The sequence below is a fragment of the Tupaia chinensis genome, unplaced genomic scaffold, assembly GCF_000334495.1.
Source record: "Tupaia chinensis unplaced genomic scaffold, TupChi_1.0 Scaffold000609_1, whole genome shotgun sequence".
NCBI classification, from domain to species: Eukaryota; Metazoa; Chordata; class Mammalia; order Scandentia; family Tupaiidae; genus Tupaia; species Tupaia belangeri.
In genome coordinates, this window is record NW_006160128.1 from 865,329 (window position 1) to 887,548 (window position 22,220).

General features: G+C 38.0%; 1 protein-coding gene across 3 annotated transcripts in view; it reads left to right on the forward strand.

Annotated features, from left to right (window-relative positions):
- Positions 1-2,460: 2,460 nt before the first annotated feature.
- Positions 2,461-22,220, forward strand: part of LOC102478674 (TGF-beta-activated kinase 1 and MAP3K7-binding protein 2) — a 32,738-nt gene continuing 12,978 nt past the window's right edge. Inside the window, exons 1-2 of one of the 3 annotated variants that reach the window (XM_014591709.2) lie at positions 2,461-2,609; positions 13,546-13,645. The gene's annotated coding sequence lies outside the window, so the exon portion shown is untranslated. The remainder of the gene's footprint in view (positions 2,610-13,545; positions 13,646-22,220) is intronic. The other 2 variants (XM_027775858.1, XM_014591710.2) reach the window with 2 other exon arrangements.

Consider the following 22,220-nt stretch of genomic DNA (forward strand, 5'->3'; position numbering starts at 1 on the left):
CCCTCCTCTGGGCATTTTGGGCACACTCACATATGCCCAGTGTGTTTATTCAAAGTGCTAGGTCCAGGACTTGACCTGCCCAGTTGGCCATCTGGTCATGTAGAATACAGCTGTCTTAACCACCATACCACTGACTGGCCCAGAATAGGAGTTTTCAAGTTGGAAATGATCAGTAACATCAAGTTAAGACAACAAAGAAGGAACCCTGGACCTGGCATTAGAAAGCCACAAATACATTTCTGGCCTTAACTCTGCTACTTATTAGAGTTTTGATAGTAAAATATATTGATAGTTGTCATAGTTACAGTTACTGAGAAAAGAAGCAAATTTATTATTGTTTGTAGATGACACTGTATACCTGAAAAGGCTAAGAGAATCAACTGAAATGTTACTGTGAGTAGTGAGATTGCAATATGGTTGCTAGTTATAAAATAAAAATACAAAAATAGTGGCTTATCTAAATACTTTTTTTTTCTTAAGAAAGACTATACTAATCTTACATCTCTCAAGAAAGTTTCAGTCCATTGTGAGTAAGACACTTCCATACTAACTTTTTAAAACTGTTTGGAAATAAAGTTGTGGTAATGAATATATTCAGAGTGAGTATAAGGAAATTATTTTTAAAAATTCCTTGTGGCTTGTGATACTTGCTGTATTACTTGGTAATGTTAGAGAAGGCGTAATCTGATCTCTGAACCATATTTGGTAAATAATAATTTCATGTGGAACCCACTGTTCTATCAGTAAGAAAATTATTGCCTGTATGTAAGGCTTTTTTCCTTGCCCTTGAATCACTTCCTGACATAAAGACCAAGTTATATCATGTATTGATTCATTTATGTTCTTTTAAAAGCCCTATATTTCAGACATACAATCTTTTAACAAGAGCTGTGTCAACAGCTATTTCCTGCTTTACTTCGAGGGGGAAGAATTACATGTCTTCTTGTTTGCTACTAATTCTCTTTATATCCTAAATATAAATTACTATATTCTTATATATCTTTAGCTCTCAGAATTGAGGCTTCTCACATGTTTGCTTTGTGGCTATCCTAAAGGCAATGTCGATGCATTGGTTATATCTCTTAGAATAAGATGTATTTGAATTATTTAAACCTAAAGTTTGTTTACATATTGTTTCTTTAGTATTTATGAAAACGAAAACTTAAGTATACCCCCGTGTTTAGAACAACCACAACAACAGAAAATGAATTCTTTTCCTTAGCAAGGCAGAAAAAGCTATCAAGTACTTAATATTTGCCAGAGGCTAGGTGCTCTTTATATTCTTCAGTTAGTTCTCATGGCAGTCCAGTGACAGGGCTGCGGTATTCCATTTAATACAAGGAAAATTTCTGTAGAGAGTTTTAATTCAGGACCATGTTGAAATCAGATTTGAAGTCCCTTTCAGAATTCTTTTCACTATAACGTATCATCACCAAAGATGGAAAATTTTCATTTTTCACAAAAATTATTTTTGCTTTATTTTGTTTTATTGTACTGCTAGTTACTAGAAATGCATGGAGTTCAGTTCGCTGAATCCTTTGTCTTCACTCTTGTTTTTTGGTGGTTGTTTTGTCTTTTTGTCCTGTTTACAATTCTTACAGTATCTGCTGTCATTTGGCAGCAGCAGAGAAATCAGCTCTTTTTGACTACTGTGGGATTAGTGTTCTAGAGAAACTCCCAAGGGTGTAAGGACATCACTTCCGGGCCCTAGTAAACTAATTTTTACCAAATTTACTATTTTAAATATTTGGCCATTTTTATAACCTTTGTAGTTGAAAATTTGTTTTGGGTTTTTGTTTTTATATGGGCCTAACAATTTTTTTTTTTTTTTATCACTGAATCTATTTTAGTAATGGAAAAAAGAATTTCCAGTGTGGTTAAGAACCACATCTTATGAGCTGTTTGTTCTTTGCCTCCCTCTTTAAAAATTTACAGAATAGTTTTAAAAATTGGGACTTGAAATTCTTTTCTTTGCTTGAATATATCTAAGGTATTTCTTAAGAAACCCCTTACTCTTAGGAAATTAGGGGAACAGTTAGGAGATGATTAGAAATATGATAGTGAAAGGGAAGAGCAAAATGACCTGATAATGAGGACTTTACAGTTCCAATTTTACCAAGGAAAATGGATTTTGGGTTTTTTTCTTTCTGTTGTAGTTACTCTGTGGTTCCTTCCTTGGATAGTCTGTTGCTAAAAGCCATTAGAGATTTTATAAAAGCTAACTGTTTCAGTTTCTAGAATTGGGAGTCTGGAATAGAGTTGGGTAGATTAAGAAAATGACTTAAGTAAGTAGCATCTTCAAGTGATTTATAACTTTAGAGACCCCTTTTCCACTACAGAATATTTTATGTGAGAGACTTTGGGGACTACCTCACTGCTAATAGATCTCATAATGTTATTTAGTCACATTTCTTGTTCTGCCTACCTCTAGTTTACTCTAGTTTCTCTTCTGCTTTCAAGGCTCCAGACCCAGTTCCTGGACCTGCCCTGGAAAAGAAGTATCCAGTAGAGATGATCTCACTGCAGTTACTTAATTAAAAATTTGTAAGCTGCAAAAATGGCAATGGGCCAACCAAGAACAGCTACAATTTGAATTTTTCTATTTCCAGGTATGCTAAAGTCCATGGCACAAGTCAAGCTTAGCCTGTGTAACTGCCTTACTCTAAAACCTATTATAACCCAAACTTCACTTTCAAAACTCAGTCATCCTGCTTTACAAAATACAGTAACACCCCTAATATCTAGGTAATGTGTGGCTAGTATTGACTTTAACATAATTAACTTGTTTGCTAGTAGTAGCAAACTAATGCAAAAAAACAGTTTAAGAACAATAAGTCTCAAATGTTCTTGAGTTAAGCCCTGTAAGTGTGCTCCAATACTCCAGTCTTCATTGAAAAGTAAACCATTAACAAAAAACAAACTTTCTTCCTTTTGTATGTAGTACAAGTAGTATAGAGAATTATTGAGTCATCGGAAAAGTCATGACTTTTTTTTTATGTTTTTCTATGCAAAAGTGCATCATGACTTTTCCAGACCACTCAGTAGAGTCGTTCTCCAGTTCTCCTTCCTGAGAGAGTTGAGGAACTGTTCTGCATTACTAATGCCGTCACGGAAAGCGTTAAAATGTACTTTAGTAATTGGAAATCATAAGTAATATTTCTGGATAGAATCAGATATCTAATACTTTTACCTGAAGATTTTGATTTTTAAATGTACATGAGTAACTACTATTTGCTCATTTTTAACTGTATTGCTCAAAAGAATGCAAGTAAGAAAGTCCTAAATAGTTGGAATTGCCATGTAATGTCACAACAAAACTAAAAATTGAGGTTTTTCTAATGCCTTAGTGTGTCATTGTTTTTGTTTTTAAGTTTATTTTCATGAGAAAAAGATACGGATACCCTGGGACCAGCAGTTAGTGTAATGGCTATGTCGCTGGACTCCCATGTAGTCGACCACGGTTCGCGTCCCAGACCCGGTGGCTTAAAACTCACACTGGGCACATGTGCGTGCGTCCCCAAGATCCCGAGAGGAGAATGGAGGAGAAGGGATTGCTGTATGGCCATGCCCCCTGGGGGTGATTTCTCGCTTTCTGTCTTTCTGTATCTCTCTGACTATCTGGCGAGCACACACACCCTATGGCAAAAACTTCTCAAAAAAAAAAAAAAAAAAATACGGATAACCCCTAAAAAGTGTATGGAAATACATATTATTAAAAAAGTCTTGTCCTGCCGTGATCTTCCTCATCACCCCCCAGCTTCCCACCAGCCAGGTAGCCAGGTACATGGGCATACCTAGTGTCTTCAGGTCCAGCTGGAATCCAAACCTGGGCCTATCATGTAGCAACAGTGTCGCACGGCAGTGCCCAACGGCCTGCACCACCGTGGCTGGGCTGCCAGTGCCTTAGATTTGAAGTGAGAGAAAACTGTTCAGAATGGCTGGTGGGGTGAGGTGAGTTAGCTTTGAAGGACCTTTCTTTCCTCATATCAATTTGTATAGATTTAAAAATGGAATTTATAAAATGTGACTATTTATTCAGTGGGTACATATTTTTTGATATTAAAGTTCAATTAATCCAGGCTAGAGATTACACAAAATAGAACAGACTAATTTTATATTCCCAATTGTGGATTTTTGTGTGTGTGTGAGAGAGAGGTACTTTTTTACTATAGGGCATATGTGCTCACCAGAGAGACAGAAAATGAGAAGTCACTCCCTGGGGATGGCCATGCTGCAATCCCTTCTCCTTTCTCCTCTTGGGATCTGTGTGCCCAGCATGAGTTTTAAGCCACCGGGTCTGGGTCTCCAATCATAGTGGACCATGTGGGAATCCAGCACCATTAACCACTATGCCACTTGCTGGCCCTCCCACTTGTGGATTTAAAAGATGACTGTTATGAGCATGTGCCTTACTCCTCCAGTGTTGATACATAGTGAGTTTAATGTCAGGCACTCCGGTCAGTCATTCGGTCACTGATTACGTCCGCATTGTTTGTTTGTTATTAGAAGATTAATGTCTCATTGAGTGTTGGATTAGGACTGAAAAGGAGCCACTTAGCAGTTATAGGATTATTACCTGTTCAATAAATCAAAGGGGAAATTAAAGAAGGAATTACATGTGAATATCAAGTCTTACTAGTTATTTTCAGTGGTGGTGTTAGTAATGGTGACTTTTTTGGGGGGAAGGGAGGTTTTCGCTATAGGGCGCCTGCGCTCGCCAGACAGAGAGAGACATAGAGACAGAAAGCGAGAAATCACCCCCCAGGGGGGATGGTCATGCCACAATCCCTTCTCCATTCTCCTCTTGGGATCTTGGGCGCACACACGCCCGGCATGAGTTTTAAGCCATCGGGTCCGGGATGCGAACCGCGGTCGACTACATGGGAGTCCAGCGACATAGCCATTACACTAACTGCTGGTTCCCGTGACTTTTTTTCATATACTGAATGTAAGTTGTATATTAAAAATATTGTATTAGGCCCAGAAGGGATGTAGAAATGAATATAACTTGTCTTCAGTAAAGTTACAAACTAGTAATACAAAAGGGAAATATCATAATAGAAATGAACAGTATACTTGAGAGTTACAAAGAGAATCCGTTTTCCTTTTTTTTTTAATTTTATTTATTTATTTATTTATTTATTTATTTATTTATTTATTTATTTATTTTGTGATAGGTCTAGTGTGCTCACTGAAGAAAGACAGAGAAAGTGAAAAAGCACTCCCAGGGGGATGACCACATAACATCCCCTCTCCTCCATTCTTCTCTTGGGATTTGGGGTGTGTGTGTGTGTGTGTGTGTGGGTGTGTGCATGCACACACACACACACACACACACACACACACACAGCATGTTGAGAGAGTAAGTTTTTGTGAGGAAGGCCATAATTCTACTGAGGCTTGGAAGATAGATATATTCTTGCCACTCTCCTTAAAGAATTCTTCATTGCGGAAATCAAGGGTACTGTATACAATATATTCTAGAAATGATGAGTAGTCCACTGTGCTCAGAGAATAGTGGGATCCAGAGGGATGAGATGAGAGACGGAGCCATGTCAGACATGTTTTCAAATGTCAAGTAAATGTGTTTGAACTAGATTTAATAGGAATGGGAATTCGCTGAAGACTTAACGTGGGCACATATAAGTCAGTGAGTTTTCTGAAAAGCTGACTGCAGAAGAGGGTTGAATTGATCACATTAGAGAATAGGTAGTAATAATACCTAATAAAGAACAACATTTATTGTTCATTTGTCAGGCATGTAAGAAGACTTTTACTTGCAATTTTCTCATTTAACTCTCACCTGAGGAATCTCCTGAAAAGTACCTAAAATAATATGTGTTTATCATTTATTTAGCATAGGACCTGGCCCATAGGGGCTGAACCAGAGCGACTATGCTGTAAGCTTAGAAATAATAGTGTGTTTTGTCTACCTTTGGGTATAACTTTCTAGAAGGGAACTGTGTTTTTAGAGGATTCTTGAGCCTAATGTAACAATAAACTACTCCCTACCTTTTTTTTTTTTTTTTAAATCAATGAAACCATCTCCTTGATGGATTGGTCCTACTTAGTTAGAGGGCTTCAGTAATTGTTCACAGTTCAGCCCGTGCTATGGTGGTTTAGAAGGCATTGGATTCCCACATGGTCGATTGCGGTTCGGGTCCCAGGCCTGGCAGCTTGTTTCCTTGCTTTTCCTTTCTCTCTTGCTCACTCACTCTCTGGTCAAATTAAAAAATAATAACAACAGGTGGAAGTAAATAAATAATTCTTTTTTTAAAAAAATAGTTCACAGTTCACATTGAACTGCCTTTGGGTGAAAAAGTGACCTGACTTTTTTGTTTAACCTGGGTTTATGAGTTGATTAGTCATGGACCTAAAACTATAAACCCATTAGTTACCATTTACATTAAAGCATCACTGCCCCACCTGCAGTGGCATACAGTATTAAGGTGCCACTGAAGTGTTCTGCAGACTGAGGCTGCATGAAGCCTGGGCTCAAATTCCTGCTTGACTTGAAAGCTGGGTGTGGTGGTGTGCACCTCTGATCCTAGCTGCTCCTGAGAGGCTAAGCAGGAGAATCAAGGCATAGTGAAATGACATCTTAAAAAAAAAAAGAGGGAGGGGGCAAATCTCGTCTTGTAAGCATCCTAATAATTGACCGTTGCTATAGCTGTTAACTGAGCATCAGTAACAGTTTTAGCATGGACTTTTATTTCATAGTACCTGTAGTTGACTAGTACAGATACTTGCAAATAACTCATTTTATTGTACTCTAACTCTCCTATCCACATACCAGAATACAATTCATATTATAAGGAAATACATAGAAAATAATTTTGTAAAAAAAATAATAATAATTTTATAGGGAAAATGTTTATTCTGCTCTAATCTCTCAATTATTTATAGTTAATTATGCAAGTAGTATGTGAGCGTATATTCTTTTTTTTTCTTTTTTAAGGGTTTTGCCATGGGGCATGCTTGAACTTGCCAGAGAGACAGAGGGAGAGTGAAAAGCACCCCCACAGATAGATGGCCACACCTCAGTTCCTTCTCCTTCATTTTCCTCTCAGGATTTTGGACACACACACACGCCCAGTGTGATTTTTCAAGCCGTCAGGTCTGGGACTCTGGGATTCAAACCACAGTTAACCATGTGGGAATCCAGTGCCTTAACTACTATGCCACTTGCTGGCCCATTAGTATATATTCTTATGAAAATTGAAACATGGCAAGAGATGACAGGATCTCTTTGAACTATCTTCTGTCCATGTGTCCCTTAGACCTCTCTCCAAAATAAGTAGTATATAACCTTTCAGAACCTCTTCCTATGCGTTCATATAAAAATACATGTTTAGGGGCCAGCAGGTGGCATGGTGGTTAAGGGCACTGGACTCCCACATGGCTGACCACAGTTTACATCCTGGACTTGGCAGCTTGCTTTCTCACTTTTCCTCTCTCTCTCTCTCATTCTGTCCCTCTCTGGTCAAGATAGATAGATAGATAGATAGATAGATAGATAGATAGATAGATAGATAGAGTTAAATAAAATAATTCTTGAAAAAATAAGTACATGTTTAAAATATATCTGTAGCCTAATGAATAAAAGAGCTGATTGCTGCATGGCCAACCATGGTTTGAATCTCAGCCCTGGCAGCTTGAAAAACACTGATATATATGTGCTCCAAATCCCAAAGGGATGGAGAAATAGAGGAGAAAGGATCATACTGTGACCACACCCCATCGAGGATCTCTCCTCTTTCTCTTTCTGTCTCACAAGTATGCACACTCGGGCAATTAAAATATATATATATATGTATATATAAAAATATATATGGGGTGTGTGTGCATGCCAGCAGATGGCATGGTGGTGAAGGCACTGGACTCCCATATGGCTGACCACAGGTCAAGTTCTGAACCTGGCTGCTTGTTTTCTCACTTTCTCTCTCTCTCTCTCTCTCTCTCTCTCTCTCTGTTTCTTTCTGGTGAGATCACATGCCTGGTACAAATTAAACAATAATAATAAAATTAATTATTTTAAAATATATATATGTATACAAACATCTTCATGTATGTTTCTCTTTTTTTATATATAAGGGACGTCAAATACAGATTCTGCATCTTGTTTTTTCAATCAAAAATGCCTTATAGGAACCAGCAGATGGTATAACAGTTATGCCACTGGACTCCCACATAGTCGACTGCAGTTCAAGTCTTGGACCCGGTGGCTTCACACTCATGCCAGGCATGTGTCCCTGTGTGCCCAAAATCCCAAGAGGAGAAAGGAGGAGAAGAGAGTACAGCGTGGTCATTCCCCCAGGGGGTAATTTCTCGCTTTCTGTCTCTTTGTCTCTCCAGCGAGCACATACACCCTATAGCAAAAATCTCTCTTTAAAAAAAAAGTCTTTCTTATAAATTTTCCATATAATTATTTGTATATACTAATTCACCAAAAATAAAAGAAAGACAGTTGCATGGTGTCCCTTAATATGCAGTAATTTATTTATTTATTCCTCTTAGTGGACATTGAAGTTATTTTAGTAATGTGCACTGGAATGATCATGCTTGTCTGCTCCTCTTTAAACACATAGTCATTTCTCTAAATTAAATGCTCTAATTTATATAGACAGAGATAAAACTGTGATTCCTAATGATTAGTAATGGATTTCATTCCACTCCCTTTACGGGTGATTGCACTAGCAGTGTGTTATGATGCCACAATTGAGAGCCGATGGTTTAGAAACATCTGGTACTGACATGGTTGGGACTGGGGGGTGTATCTCTTAACATGTCTCTCCATGAATCTGTTTAGTTACAAAACGGTATAATAGTTGTCTTCCTGCATCACTTTTGGGGAGGATAGCATGGTATAGTAGATATATGCTGTAAGAAAGCTAATATAAACCTGAGCTGTACTAGATAGATTATAATCTTCTCCAAAGCAGGGACTATATTCCATTCATTTCTGTGTATTTAAAACACAGTGCCTGGCACTGAGTAGGCAGTGTTGGTGGACTGGATCCCAGAAATTAAGGCAAACCAAAAAGAGGAACTTATCTATGAGGAAGTTCTAAGCCAGTAGAATTTTTTTAGATACATACATTGTTGTTGTTTTTAATTGGCAGAGGGTGTGTGTGCTCACCAGAGAGAGAGAGAGACAGAGAGAGAAATCCTAACTGGGTATGGTCATGCTATGATCCCTTTTCCTCTATTTCTCCATTCCATCAGGATTTGGGGCATGCATACACATGTCTAGCATGTTTATCAAGCCACAAGCACCTGGATTCAAAGTACAGTCAGCCTTACAGGGTCCAGATCCCTTAATCACTGGTCTGTGGGTCTGGCCCCTTAGATATCTTTTACATCTGGAATCTGTACATCTTACATGAGAATTTTCCACCTTTTAGCCTATCTTCTGTCACTTCCCTGCTAGACTGTAGCTTTAATTCTAATGTGTCACATTCTTTCATGGCTTTTCTCCCAATGCAAACACTGGTCATTATTCCTCTTGAATTAGGGCTAAGCTCAAGCACTATACATCCTTTATGCTGTTCCTCCTGCCTTTTCTGACTTCCTAAGTGTTACGCATTTCTCACTGTTAAAGCCATTGTTGCATCTATACCTCTATTCATTTTTTATTGTCAAAAGGTACACTCACTGGGAACCAGCAGTTAGCATAATGGCTATGTCGCTGGACTCCCACGTAGTTGACCGCAGTTCTCATCCCGGACCTGGTGGCTTAAAACTCACGCTGGGCGCGTGTGCGTGCGTGCCCAAGATCCCAAGAGGAGAATGGAAGAGAAGGGATTGTGGCGTGACCATCCCCCCTGGGGGGTGATTTCTTGCTTTCTGTCTCTATGTCTCTCTCTGTCTGTCTGGCGAGCGCACGCGCCCTATAGTGAAAACCTCTCAAAAAAAAGTTTAAAAGGTACACTCACCAGAAAAAGGTAAAGCACCCACCAGTGAAGCATGGTCACACCCACAATCTGTTTTCCTCCATTTCTCCATTACATCAGGCATGGACACATACCCAGCGTGTTTTCAAGCCTCTGGTGCTGAGACTTGAACCCCATTCAACCATGTGGAATCCGGATCTCTTAACCACTGTACCACAGGACCAGCCTGCGTATAACCTACATGGCACAGAGTGACTGTTGCTGACTGAATGCCTGCTACCTCTGGGACTTGGTGGAATGTCATAGAACTTTTTTCTCTATTTCATTTGCGTAACATGACTTGCTGAATTTCTCAACAGATCGATATTATTTCTGTTATAAATATTGGGTTGTTGGAAAAGTCATGATGCATTGTTGTATAGAAAAACAGAAAAAATGTGTCATGACTTTTCCAACAACCCAATAGTTTACTCAAGCTTTGGGGATTTGGGGGTTTTGGGCCGGTTTTTGGGGTTTTTTTTTTTTTTTTTTTTTTTTTTTTTTATAGTACTCACATATCAAAGGCACTACCAATATCTTCAGTTGCTCATATCAGCTCCTAGAGTCTTAGTTTACCTTTTCTTAATTTCCTTCTCTTATTTGGTAAGTTTTAGTTTTTCTAAGATTTAGTTACCTCTTCCTCATGAACATGTTAGGATAAGCATACAGCTATATGTAAAGTACTCAGGAGAAGCTGGGGAACTCCCAACCTATATCACACCGAAATCTTCCTCAGAGTAATCTGGATGTGACAGTAAATAAAGGACTTGTGTGTGGGGGGCTGCTGACTGCCTGTGCAAGCTTGGCTAACAGCTAAGCTAGCCAGTCTTTCTGTCTTCCCCCCTTTTAAAATGTATTTTCAGTTTTCTTATTTGCTGCAAGACTAGGAAAATAAAGCTCTCATTTAACAGGACCTTAAAATGACCCAGGACTACTGATAATATTAACTTACATTAACAAAGCATTCTTTAATTGCAACTAAACAAGTTATTGAACTAAACAAGTTATAACTAGTATAGGGACCAGCAGTTAGTATAATGGCTATGTTGCTGGACTCCTATATAGTCAACTACGGTTCAAGTCCCAGACCTGGTGACTTAAAACTCACACCAGACACGTGTGCGTGCATGCCCAAGATCCAAGAGGAGAATGGAGAAGGGATTGCGATGTGGCCATCCCCCTGAGGGGTGATTTTTTGCTTTCTGTCTGTCCGTCTCTGTCTGTCTGGTGAGCACACGCATTCTATAGCCAAAACCTCTCCAAAAAAAAAAAAAAATAGTTATAACTAGTATAGAAATTTTGGTAAGGGTATTCTTACCTATTTCTGCCCTAATAATTTATATTAAACCATCAAATATCACCCAAAAATAATTTTTAAATACCTGACACACTGTTGCTTGGGAGGGCCCAGAATTTCAGAGAGAAATGATCCAAATGGAGAAATTCAAGGGCATGTTGTTTCTGCAGCGATGCACTCCTGCCTGTTCCAATTCTTCTCCCTTCCTGTTAGTCTCACTCTCTGCACGTCAGAATTAGGCAGCTACTTGTGGTTTCTCACATTTGCTATGCCATTTTACTCCTTTTAAGTCTCTCCCCAGGCAATTACTAATACCTGAAATTTTCCTTCCCTCTCACCAGTCTAGCTAGTGAACACATTCTCATCTCCCAAGACACAGCTTGTGTGTCACCTTCATTAATGAATCCTTTTGTAAGTCCTCCCCATTCCGCAGAATTGACCGATTTCTCCTTTGATTCCCCTGTGTGCCACACATTATATCTGTAACAACTCAGTTACATTTATTTGTTGATATATTTGTCTTCCCTTCCCAAAATGTAGGTTTCTTAAGCATAGGCAACTTTTATTCATTGTAATGTTTTCAGCATCCATCATAGTATAGAGTAAGAAGTAGGCAATTAACAAATGTTTGTAAAGTAAAGAAAAACAAAACAATAAACATAGTACATATAAGAATATTATATATAAAATAAAACACGAGAAAACATATTATTTTGTAAATCAAAATGTTCACGTGATCACTTTCATTCATTTTTACAGTCCAGATTTTATATTTCATTATGAGAGTCTTTCTGGAGTCATCGATGAGTATTAATAGCAAGAGATTTCTGGGTTTCTTTTTATTCATATTATTCAATTTTTTTTAATACTTTTTTTTGTTTTTGAGAAGTTTTTGCCATTGGGCGCGTGCGCTCACCAGACAGACAGAGAGACAGAAAGCGAGAAATCACTCCCCAGGGGGGGTGGCCACGCCGCAATCCCTTCTCCATTCTCCTCTCAGGATCTTGGGCATGCACGCACACGCGCCCAGTGTGAGTTTTAAGCCACGGGGTCCGGGACACGAACCGCCGTCGACTACAAGGAAGTCCAGCTACATAGCCATTATGCTAACTGCTGATCCCCCATATTATTCAATTTTTGATAATTTTATTAAAAATATTTAATACTCTGTAAGGGCATCTAATTGGTTGGAGAATAATAAATTCAGATATAATAAATTCATTGGGGCAAAAGTTTCTTTGCCATTCTTATTATTTTTAGCCTTCTAATGTAATATTCCTCATAACTATAATAAGACAGCCAACAGTTTCACACTGTTAGATTTGAAAGACTGGCACATATTAACAAAATTACCATATTTTAGAGACTTCTATAATACTGAGTTTAATCATTTTTAATTCTTTATCTCTTTTTAAGATTCTTAATACTTAAAATTATTAAATATTTGCACATCCTTATTATTGTCTTCTTTTTTAGCAGGTTTAGCAGTCTCATTATTCACTGTAGTTGTCAAGTTACCAATTGAATGTACATGCATAATTTTTTTAAATTGCTGATTTAATTGATCATTAGTTATTACTAAAAATGTTAAGAGAACAATAATAAATAATATCCACTTACACTACATCTGACTCATGAACTTAATTATCATCTTCCCAGTGTTGTAACACACACATTCTCTCTCTCTCTCTCTCTCTCTCTCTCTCATCATAGATGCCTAGCAGTAGTCCACTCTGGAAAGAAGTTAGCCAAGGACCGTGACATTAAAAAGGAGATGGGCAGAGTTAATTGAACAGGAAAATATATAGGGCCAAGTAAGGGATTAAAACTGCATTGGGGGGACCAACAGTTAACATAATGGCTATGTCGCTGGATTCCCACATAGTCAACTGCAGTTCGTGTCTTGAACCCGGTGGCTTAAATTCACGCCGGGCGTGTGTGCGTGTGTGCCCAAGATCCCAAGAGGAGAATGGAGGAGAAGGGATTGCAGCGTGGCCATCCCCCCTGGGGGGTGATTTCTCGCTTTCTGTCTCTCTGTCTCTGTCTGGTGAGCGCACGCGCCCTATAGCAAAAACATCTCAAAAAAACAAAAAACGCATTGGGATCAGTTGGTAAAACTTCTCATAGAAGATTCTCTGAATCTTCATATTAAGGTGTAATTTTAAACTAATCATTAACCAAATTATTATATTTCACTCATCATTGAGTTAATTGGTTAGTTATAAATGTTATACCGTTGGTATAAGATGAAAACTAGTGCTTTCAAACACTTTCGTTTTCTTTTCTCCTCCTCTTTTCCCTGTTACCCATAAATAGGAACTTAATATCATGCACTTAGCTCCTGTTTTCTTTTAAAGATGATACTTACACACAGGATGGATTATCCAAAAATTGCACTGAAAAAGGCCACTGAAAGGTAACTTTGTTTCCATCTTAAAACCTTAAAATATTGGAAAATAATAATGACATAGGAAGTAGAAAATATACACAAGGTAGTTATGTAATATGTTTTGATGAAATATAACTATTCTGTCTCAGATTTATTGTACTTTCCTTGATCCTTAGAAAATGGTAGCACCCACCACAAAACCACACTGTATAAATTGCCGACTGTGGCTGACTTGCACATTCCTTTTAGGAGAACTCGTAACTAGTAAGCCTTTTAACTGTAAGAAATGATCAACATTCATGGCCTTGAGGCAGTGCTTAAATGAGAAAATGGGGATTTTTTTCTCTTTAAGAAGTAGTAATGTGGATCATTATGTTACACTAGCTATTAATGTTTATTGTTTTTCCTTGGTAAATTAGTGTAAGCTTATAAAGTTGAAAATCTGTTCTTTGGTAACAAAGTCTTTTATTTCCTTCAGGCTTTTAAATAACTCCAAAACTAGTCATAATAGCTCATTTAAAGTTAAGTAGCATTTAGGTGACTGATTTGGTATGTTTCTATTAGCTTAGTTTTGCAAATAACTGGTTATCTGTGTAAAATGATTGCATTACTTATGTTTTATGATAAACTTATGTTGAAAATTGAGTTTTATCGTAAGTGGTGATAGTGTCTGAATTTTAGGTTATTTTAATCACCTAGCTATAATTCTTGGCATTTAAAAATAACTTGATATTACAGATTTTTTTGAAAGTCTGCTTTGCCTTGATCATACTGTAACATTATGCTCTAAAAAATATAATCCCGATAATTTGCTTTTAAAAATGCTATTGATGTTTTTTAGGTTAAATTAATGACATTTGGAAATCCTTTGAATAAAATTCAAAGTATACCAGTTGGCATATGTTGTAATACTTGCATCATATTACCAGCAATGAGAAAGTACTTAAACGTAGTGTATATATTTAGACAGTTGATACGAGTCTTTCTTTTTTTAAAAAAATTATTTATTCAGTTTTTTTTATTTATTTTTAATTTGACCAGAGCGAGAGTAAAGAAAAGTTAAGAAAGCAAGCCACCAGGTCTGGGACTTAAACCACAGTCAGCCATGTGGGAGTCCAGTGCTTTAACCATCATGCCACCTGCAGGATCACTATTCTTACTTCCTTCTAGGTTTATTTTATTTATTTATTTATTTTAGAGAGATTTTTGCTATTAGATGTGTGCACTTGCTGGAGAGACAGAGATAGCAAGAAATCACACCACAGGGGAAAGCAATCCCTTCTCCATTCTCCTCTTGGGATTTGGGCACATATGCACATCTTCCCAGTGTGAGTTTTAAGCCACTGGGTCTGGGACTCAAACCACAGTTGACTATGTGGGATTCCAACTATGTAACCATTACACCATCTGCTGGCCCTTCTTCTAGGTTTAATTTTTAAATCTGTGTGTGGTCAAAAGATTTCAAAACTTGCTTTAGTTTTTAAACACATGACATTATTCTGCTATCCTGACTGCATACCAATGCTTCTTTCTGTGGTATAGATACTTCAGACTTGTTGCAGTCTGATAATGTCAGTTAATCCACAGAAGAGACACAAATTGTAATTAATATTAAGTAGTGAGGGGTAGGTTCTATAGCCTGGTGGTTAAGGGAGTCAGATCCTGGGGCCAGCAGGTGGCATAATGGTTAAGGCAGTGAACTTCCACGTGGTCCACCACAGTTTGTGTCCCAGACTCTGTGACTTGAACTTCATGCTGAATGCACATATGTATGCCTAAAATCTCAAGAGGAGAACTAAGTTCTCAGAGGTTGCAGTCTGGCTATCCTCTATGGGGCGGGGGTGATTCTTTGCTTTCTTTGTCTCTCCAGCTAGTACATACATGCTCCATATCACAAAAATCTCACATAAAGGGGATGGGGGAAGCCAGATCTCACATAGGCAACTGTGGTTGGAATCCTGGCCTTGGCGGCTTCAACAGCACCAAGTGTGTGCACGTGCATGCTCCACAATCCTGACAGGATGGAGAAATGGAAAAGGGATTGTGGTGTGGCCATACCCCATTTGAGAGTGCTTTCTCCCTCTTAGGCTTTCTATTGAGCATACATGCCGTCTAGCACTGTTAATAAAAAAAGTAGTAGGCCAGCAGGTGGCTTTATGGTTAAGACACTGGACTCCCACATGACTGACTTTGTGGTTCAAGTCCCAGCGCTAGCACCTTGAAAAACACACTGCGTATGTGTGTATAAATGCCCAAAATCCCTAGAAGAGAATGAAGGAGAAGAGACTGGCATGTGGCCAACCCCCAGAGGGGTGATATCTCACTTTCTTTGTCTCTCTCTCACAAGTGCATGTGCACTCTAACAAAAAAGTAAAAAAAAAAAAAAAAAAAAAAAAAAAAAACACATTTTCTCTCTGGGTCTGTTGTGGGGTGTTCACCCCGGAATAACTCCCAACCCTTCCCAAGATTTCCAGGTTTTGACTTATCCAGAGAGATGACATATGTAAAGCACTTAAAATAGTGCCTGGATTGGATTAAGGGCTCAAAAAATGATGACTGAAATTGTTGTTATAGTGGATTGCCTCTCGGGACAGAGATTCAGCATCACGTGTGTCCATAAAAGCTTCTCTTTATGGAGCACCGTCTCTGTGTATTTGATCCTTTTAAGAAACCCACTAGGGTAATAAACTGTTGGCATAAAGTCTCACACGAAAGCACTATTATTAGCCCCATTTTATGGATAAGAAAACTGAAGCTCAGAGAGATGAAGGGACGGATGCAAGGTCCCAGGGCTGATAAATGGATAATCCTGTACTTGGCAGATAAGACCGTTGTCAGACCCAAGTGCTTCCTCTACACCATTCCATTTTTCATTTCTTCCAGCTAGTACGCATGCACACAGGCACGCGTGTACACAAGCACATGCACACATGTAAGTACGTCACCAGGCACACAGAACGCATGTGTACTTGATTACCTTACAGACTCGTTATTTTGTTTTCATGCCCAATTCTCCCATTAGGAATAAATTCTTAGTAGGTAAGAATCACACGTTAAGGGCCAGCAGGTGGCGTGGTGGATTGTGGTGTGGCCATACCCCATTTGAGAGTGCTTTCTCCCTCTTAGGCTTTCTATTGAGCATACATGCCGTCTAGCACTGTTAATAAAAAAAGTAGTAGGCCAGCAGGTGGCTTTATGGTTAAGACACTGGACTCCCACATGACTGACTTTGTGGTTCAAGTCCCAGCGCTAGCACCTTGAAAAACACACTGCGTATGTGTGTATAAATGCCCAAAATCCCTAGAAGAGAATGAAGGAGAAGAGACTGGCATGTGGCCAACCCCCAGAGGGGTGATATCTCACTTTCTTTGTCTCTCTCTCACAAGTGCATGTGCACTCTAACAAAAAAGTAAAAAAAAAAAAAAAAAAAAAAAAAAAAAACATTTTTTCTCCGGGAAAAAAAAAAAAAAAAAAAGCACATTTTTCTCAGGGTAAAGGGTTAAGAAATAATGTAAGAATTACAATAAATACTATGCTTTGTCTTAAACAAGACCTGGTGTGTGCTATGGAAGTGAGTATAGGGTTACAGCTCAGAAGTGAGTTATGACATGGTTGGATAGGGTTTTCTGATATCATATGGAGAGTTATAATACAAAATGTGCCCAAGTATGATTCTAAGATGCAGATGCAGTTAGCTGAAGTAGCTGGTAGATGTTTCAGGAGTGTTCATTGAATTGACTACTTTTTTGTGTTATTTATATGCAGTTTTTCTCAGCTGGTTTTGGTTTGTGCATTTTATATTTCTTAACAGATAGAATTACAGCCAAATTCACTGCTTTAGTTGGTACCAAATATATCAATTGCATTGGAACAAATTTACAGTTTCAAAACAATGTTAGAGGAGAACAAGCTTCTAGCTGAGGACAAGGGAAATGCATGCGTTTGGAAGGAGAGATACCACTTTTTATAGTTGCTGTTTAGAATTAGATGTGTTCTGATACTTGTTTTTGAAGTGTATTATACCAGGTATTTACTGAGAATCTCCTTGACATACGCTTTTTAAGTATTTAGCACTCAACAGTGAAATATATAAAGAGCACGTGCACTTGCCAGAGAGACAGAGACAGAAAGTGAGAAATTACCCCCCAGGGAGATGGCCACACCACACTCCCCTCCCTATTCCCCTCTCTGGATTTTGGGCATGCATGCATATGTGCCTGGCATGAGTTCTACGCTTCTGGGTCCAGGATCGAACCACAGTCAGCTACGTGGAAGAGACACAACCATTATGCCATCTGCTGGTCCCTTCCTATAACTCTGCTGGTCCCTTCCTGTAACTCTGATATTCAACATAAACTATATTTTTCTTTGTTAACATAATTAATTTGTTCTCCTGAGATTCAGTGAGGCACAAAGATAAAATGATAATGTATATAGGTTTACAATATGAAAACTTTAGTGTAAGTGTATCGAGGCTTTCTCTGATTTAAAAAAACACTGTATTCTTGGAGCCTTCATTGGCCTTTCTTGTCTTCTCTGTAGCTACTCCCTACCCAAAATGCCTTTTTAATCCTTCTTAATCCGCATCTTTCCTGTTGGCCCTCTTTTCTTATTCTAGAAATAAGAATAACCTGAACCAAACAGGTGACCAGCCCCAGAATCTGCCCACTATTTGGCTGTCTTCTTTCATACATTAACCTTATTTCCATGCTTATCCTTAAAGAGGCTTTCATTCCCTTTCTCAGGCCAGGGAGATCCCAGTGTACAAGTATAGCACAATGTATACCACCTTTCCTTCACTTAAACACAACTTGTATTGGCAGATAGCTTTGTGAGCATTTCTTGATTACATTGAAAAGGAGGAGCCTCAAAGGTTCAGTTCATTGCAATATTCTACAGCCATGGTAGTATACAGTTCCATGTGTTTAAGGTTTTATTCCTTTGTACTTTGTGGAAACTTACAATATTGAGAATAAATAGTTATCACTACCAGCTTACATATTTTGCTATAGGCCAAGCAGGTGTAACACAATTAATTTTTGCTGTTATCACTAATCTGATACCCTAATTTGTTTCCTGTTTTCAAAGAATGAAATGATAGTATTAGCTAACATTTTTATGAACAATTTTATTTGCATATGTACTTACTATATATTCTTTTTTATTATCTTACATGGATTACTCATTTAATTCTCATAATCCTATACTGTAGCTGCTCTATATAAGTACTATTTTGTAGATGATGAAACTAAGGTAAAAAAGTTAAATGATAAATTTAATTTAAGAAGAATTAAAGAATTTAATGATAAAATTAAGAATTTAATGATAAAATAAATTTAAGAAGACACTGCAAGTAAATGGCAGATTAAACTTTATAAGCATATGGAATCCTAGAATTTATACTTAACCAAAGTTACCAGTCCCCTTTGCTGGCTGCAACATAAACTATTATCTGTCATTCCCTGGTTGAACACAGTAGTAATTTTCTAACTGGTCTTCTCATCAAATTGTTTTGACTTTTTCTCGTTCTGCACAATTCTTCATTAGTACATGATTTCTTGATCATGTCACCTTCCCTACTTCTGAGCTTTGAATCCTCCAGTGGCTTCCCAATACTCTCTTTTTTTTATTTAGTTTTAGTTTTTTGCCATAGGGCACTTGGGCTCACCGAAGACAAAGAGAAGGAAAATGAGAAATCAGCCCCCAGGGTGGAAGGCCATGCCACAATTCCTTCTTCATTCCCTCTTAGAATTTTGAACATGCATGCACATGTGCCCAGTGTGATTGTCAGGCCACTGGGTCCAGGATTTAAACTGCAGTGAGCAATGTGCGCACTGCCACCCCTACTATTCTTTTTTTTTTTTTTTTAATTTTGCTATAGGGCATGTGCTCTCAACAGAGAGAGATGAGAGACAAAGTCACCAGATCTGGGACTCAAACCATGGTCAGCCATGTGAGAGTCCAGCGCCTCAACCAATGTGCCACCTGCTGGCCTCCCTCCCTCCAATTACTCTTAAAACCCCCAAATTTTAATATCATATGAGCTCTCCCTATTTATCTTGGTTTCTGCTCTCCATAATTTTTCTTAATGTGCCAGTCGCCCTTCTAATCTTTGTTCTTTTGTTGTTAAGTTTATTTATCCATTTCTTCTATGAGCAAGAGAGAGAGAAAAAGCATCCCCACAAGGGCCTGAGAATGCAATCCACCCCTAGCCAGCTCCAGATTATTGGCACAGACATGCCCAGCATACTCAGGGAGTTCTTCAGACTTGAACCATGAACTTCTGGAGTTGCCTCGCAGAGTCACTGTCCAGCTCCCCACTCTGGTTTTGAATGATGAGAAAATAATGGCCATGGTGCCAACAAGAGATGGCAGGCAGCAGATCTAGTAGCAGAGGAGGTGGGTAGAAGGTGAAATAATTGGCAAGTTATAATAGCTGAAGTACAGAATTGGGCCTTTACTCAAGTAATTTCTGTGATCTTTAGGGCACGGGCATTAGCTCTATTACTCGTGTCTCTAGCGTGGTGTCAGTTGCATACTCAGGCTGCCTTAAATGCATGAGTAGTAGATAAATGAAACATGATGGTCCTAATTTTTTTTTATCAGATCTATCAATCTAGTTGCTTGGAGTCAAGTCGGGGAGAGTATTTTATTTTTTAATATGAAGACTATGGTCTCTTATGTTTAACAGTTAGCTTTGTATACTCTTGAAGTCTTGGAAACTTGCATCATAATAAACCATGCTGAATATGAAGCATAACTTGCTGTCTAAGTGAGTCATTATCTGATACTTAGTACACTTGACTATCATAATAGTTATTAAGTAGTCAGAAACAGTTTTCATACTCTTTAAGAAAGGAAAACATTTAGCACATTTTATAAACCTTTCTAATATATTTACTGCTGTGTTCTATAGAAGGAGGACCCCAAAGCCACAGACTGATTCCAGTCCGTGGCTTGTTAGAAACTGGGCCTTACATCAGAGGGTGAGGAAGCAAAGTTTCATCTGTATTTACAGCTGCTCCTCATTGCTCATATTACTGCCTGAGCTCCATCTCCTGTCAGATCAGCAGTGACAATAGATTCTCATAGGAGCGGGAACCCTATTGTGACCTACATATGAGGGATTCTAGGTTGCATGCTGCTTACGAGTATCTAATGTCTGATGACCTGAGGTGGAGCTGAGGCAATGAGTGGCACTGGGGGAGCAGCTGAAAATACTGCCTTATAATGAGCTGCACAATTTTTTCACTATATATTACAATGTAATAATAGTAGAAATAAAGCGTACAATAAATTTGATGTGCTTGAATCAACCTGAAACCATCCCCAACTCTGGTCCATGGAAAAATTGCTTTCCATGAAAATGGTTCCTGGTTCCAAAAAGGTTGCAGACCACTATTTATAGTACTTTATATATGTATGCTGTATCACTACTTAGAATCCTTAAAGAATAAGTCTTCCTAGATCATTTTAGCTAGTGGAAGATTAAGTCAAAATTTTTGCACCTAATGCTGGAAACATTTTATAAAGTATGATTTTTTTTAATTCATTTCTCAGAAAAGCAGTCATTTTTTCATTTTCCCATTAAAAACATGACTATTTGTTCTGAAAAATAATTTTCCAGGATAAGTTTATAAGGTATTTATTTATTGGTTTTCATTATGAAATAGAGTGAATACCAGTTTGTTTGTTTGTTTCAGTAATGTATTTAGGAGTCCCTTAGGAGTTCTTTACTGCTTCTTAAAGGCTACATTTTTAGGGGCCAGCCAGGAATTTGGTGGTTAAGGTGTCTGGATCCCACGTGGCTGACTGTGCAGTTCAAGTCCTGGACACAGCACATGAGAAATGTGCCAGCGCGTGTGCATGTATATGTGCCCAAAATCCTGAGAGGAGAACGTAGAAGGGAGGCCGTCCTTCTCCCCTTCCCTAGGAGGGTACTTTTTCACTTTCTTACTTTTTTTTTAAATCTTTATCCAGCGTGCTTATGTGCCCTACACCAAATTTAAGAAAAAGCATGTGGGATTGTGGGCTAAATTTTAAAATAGTTATCTTGTCTTTGTCTTTGAAGTCGACTTTTGGTGAATGTAGAATGAAAGTTGGCAGTTTGGTTTTTTTCTCTTTAAGCACTTAAATTATGTCATTTGTCTTATCTTCTGGCCTACATTGTTTCTTTATAGAAGTCAGTAATCATTAAATTTCTGTCTCTTTTACATAATGTGTCATCTCTTTATCTGCGTTAAAGATTCATTTGTCATTTTGTTTTGGTTATTTTATTTTGTTTTCAGTAGTTTGACTTTTGTATGCCTATTTGTGGTTGCTTTTGGCTTTTCCTGTTTGGAATTGCTAGACTTCTTAAATCTGTAAATTTATATGTTATAGTAATATGGAGAAAAACATTTCTTGCCTGTTTTTTTCTTCCATTTTACCTATTTACATATGTTTGGCAATCAAATTAAGGATATTACTATACACATCATTTTCAATGAAGCATATTACATTCTCGGGTCTGTTAAGTGTTTCTTCCCTTTGTCTCTCTTTTTTAGGTTTCTAATTATAGTCACATTAGAGCTTTCCACACTTTCCCATAAGTCCCTAAAGT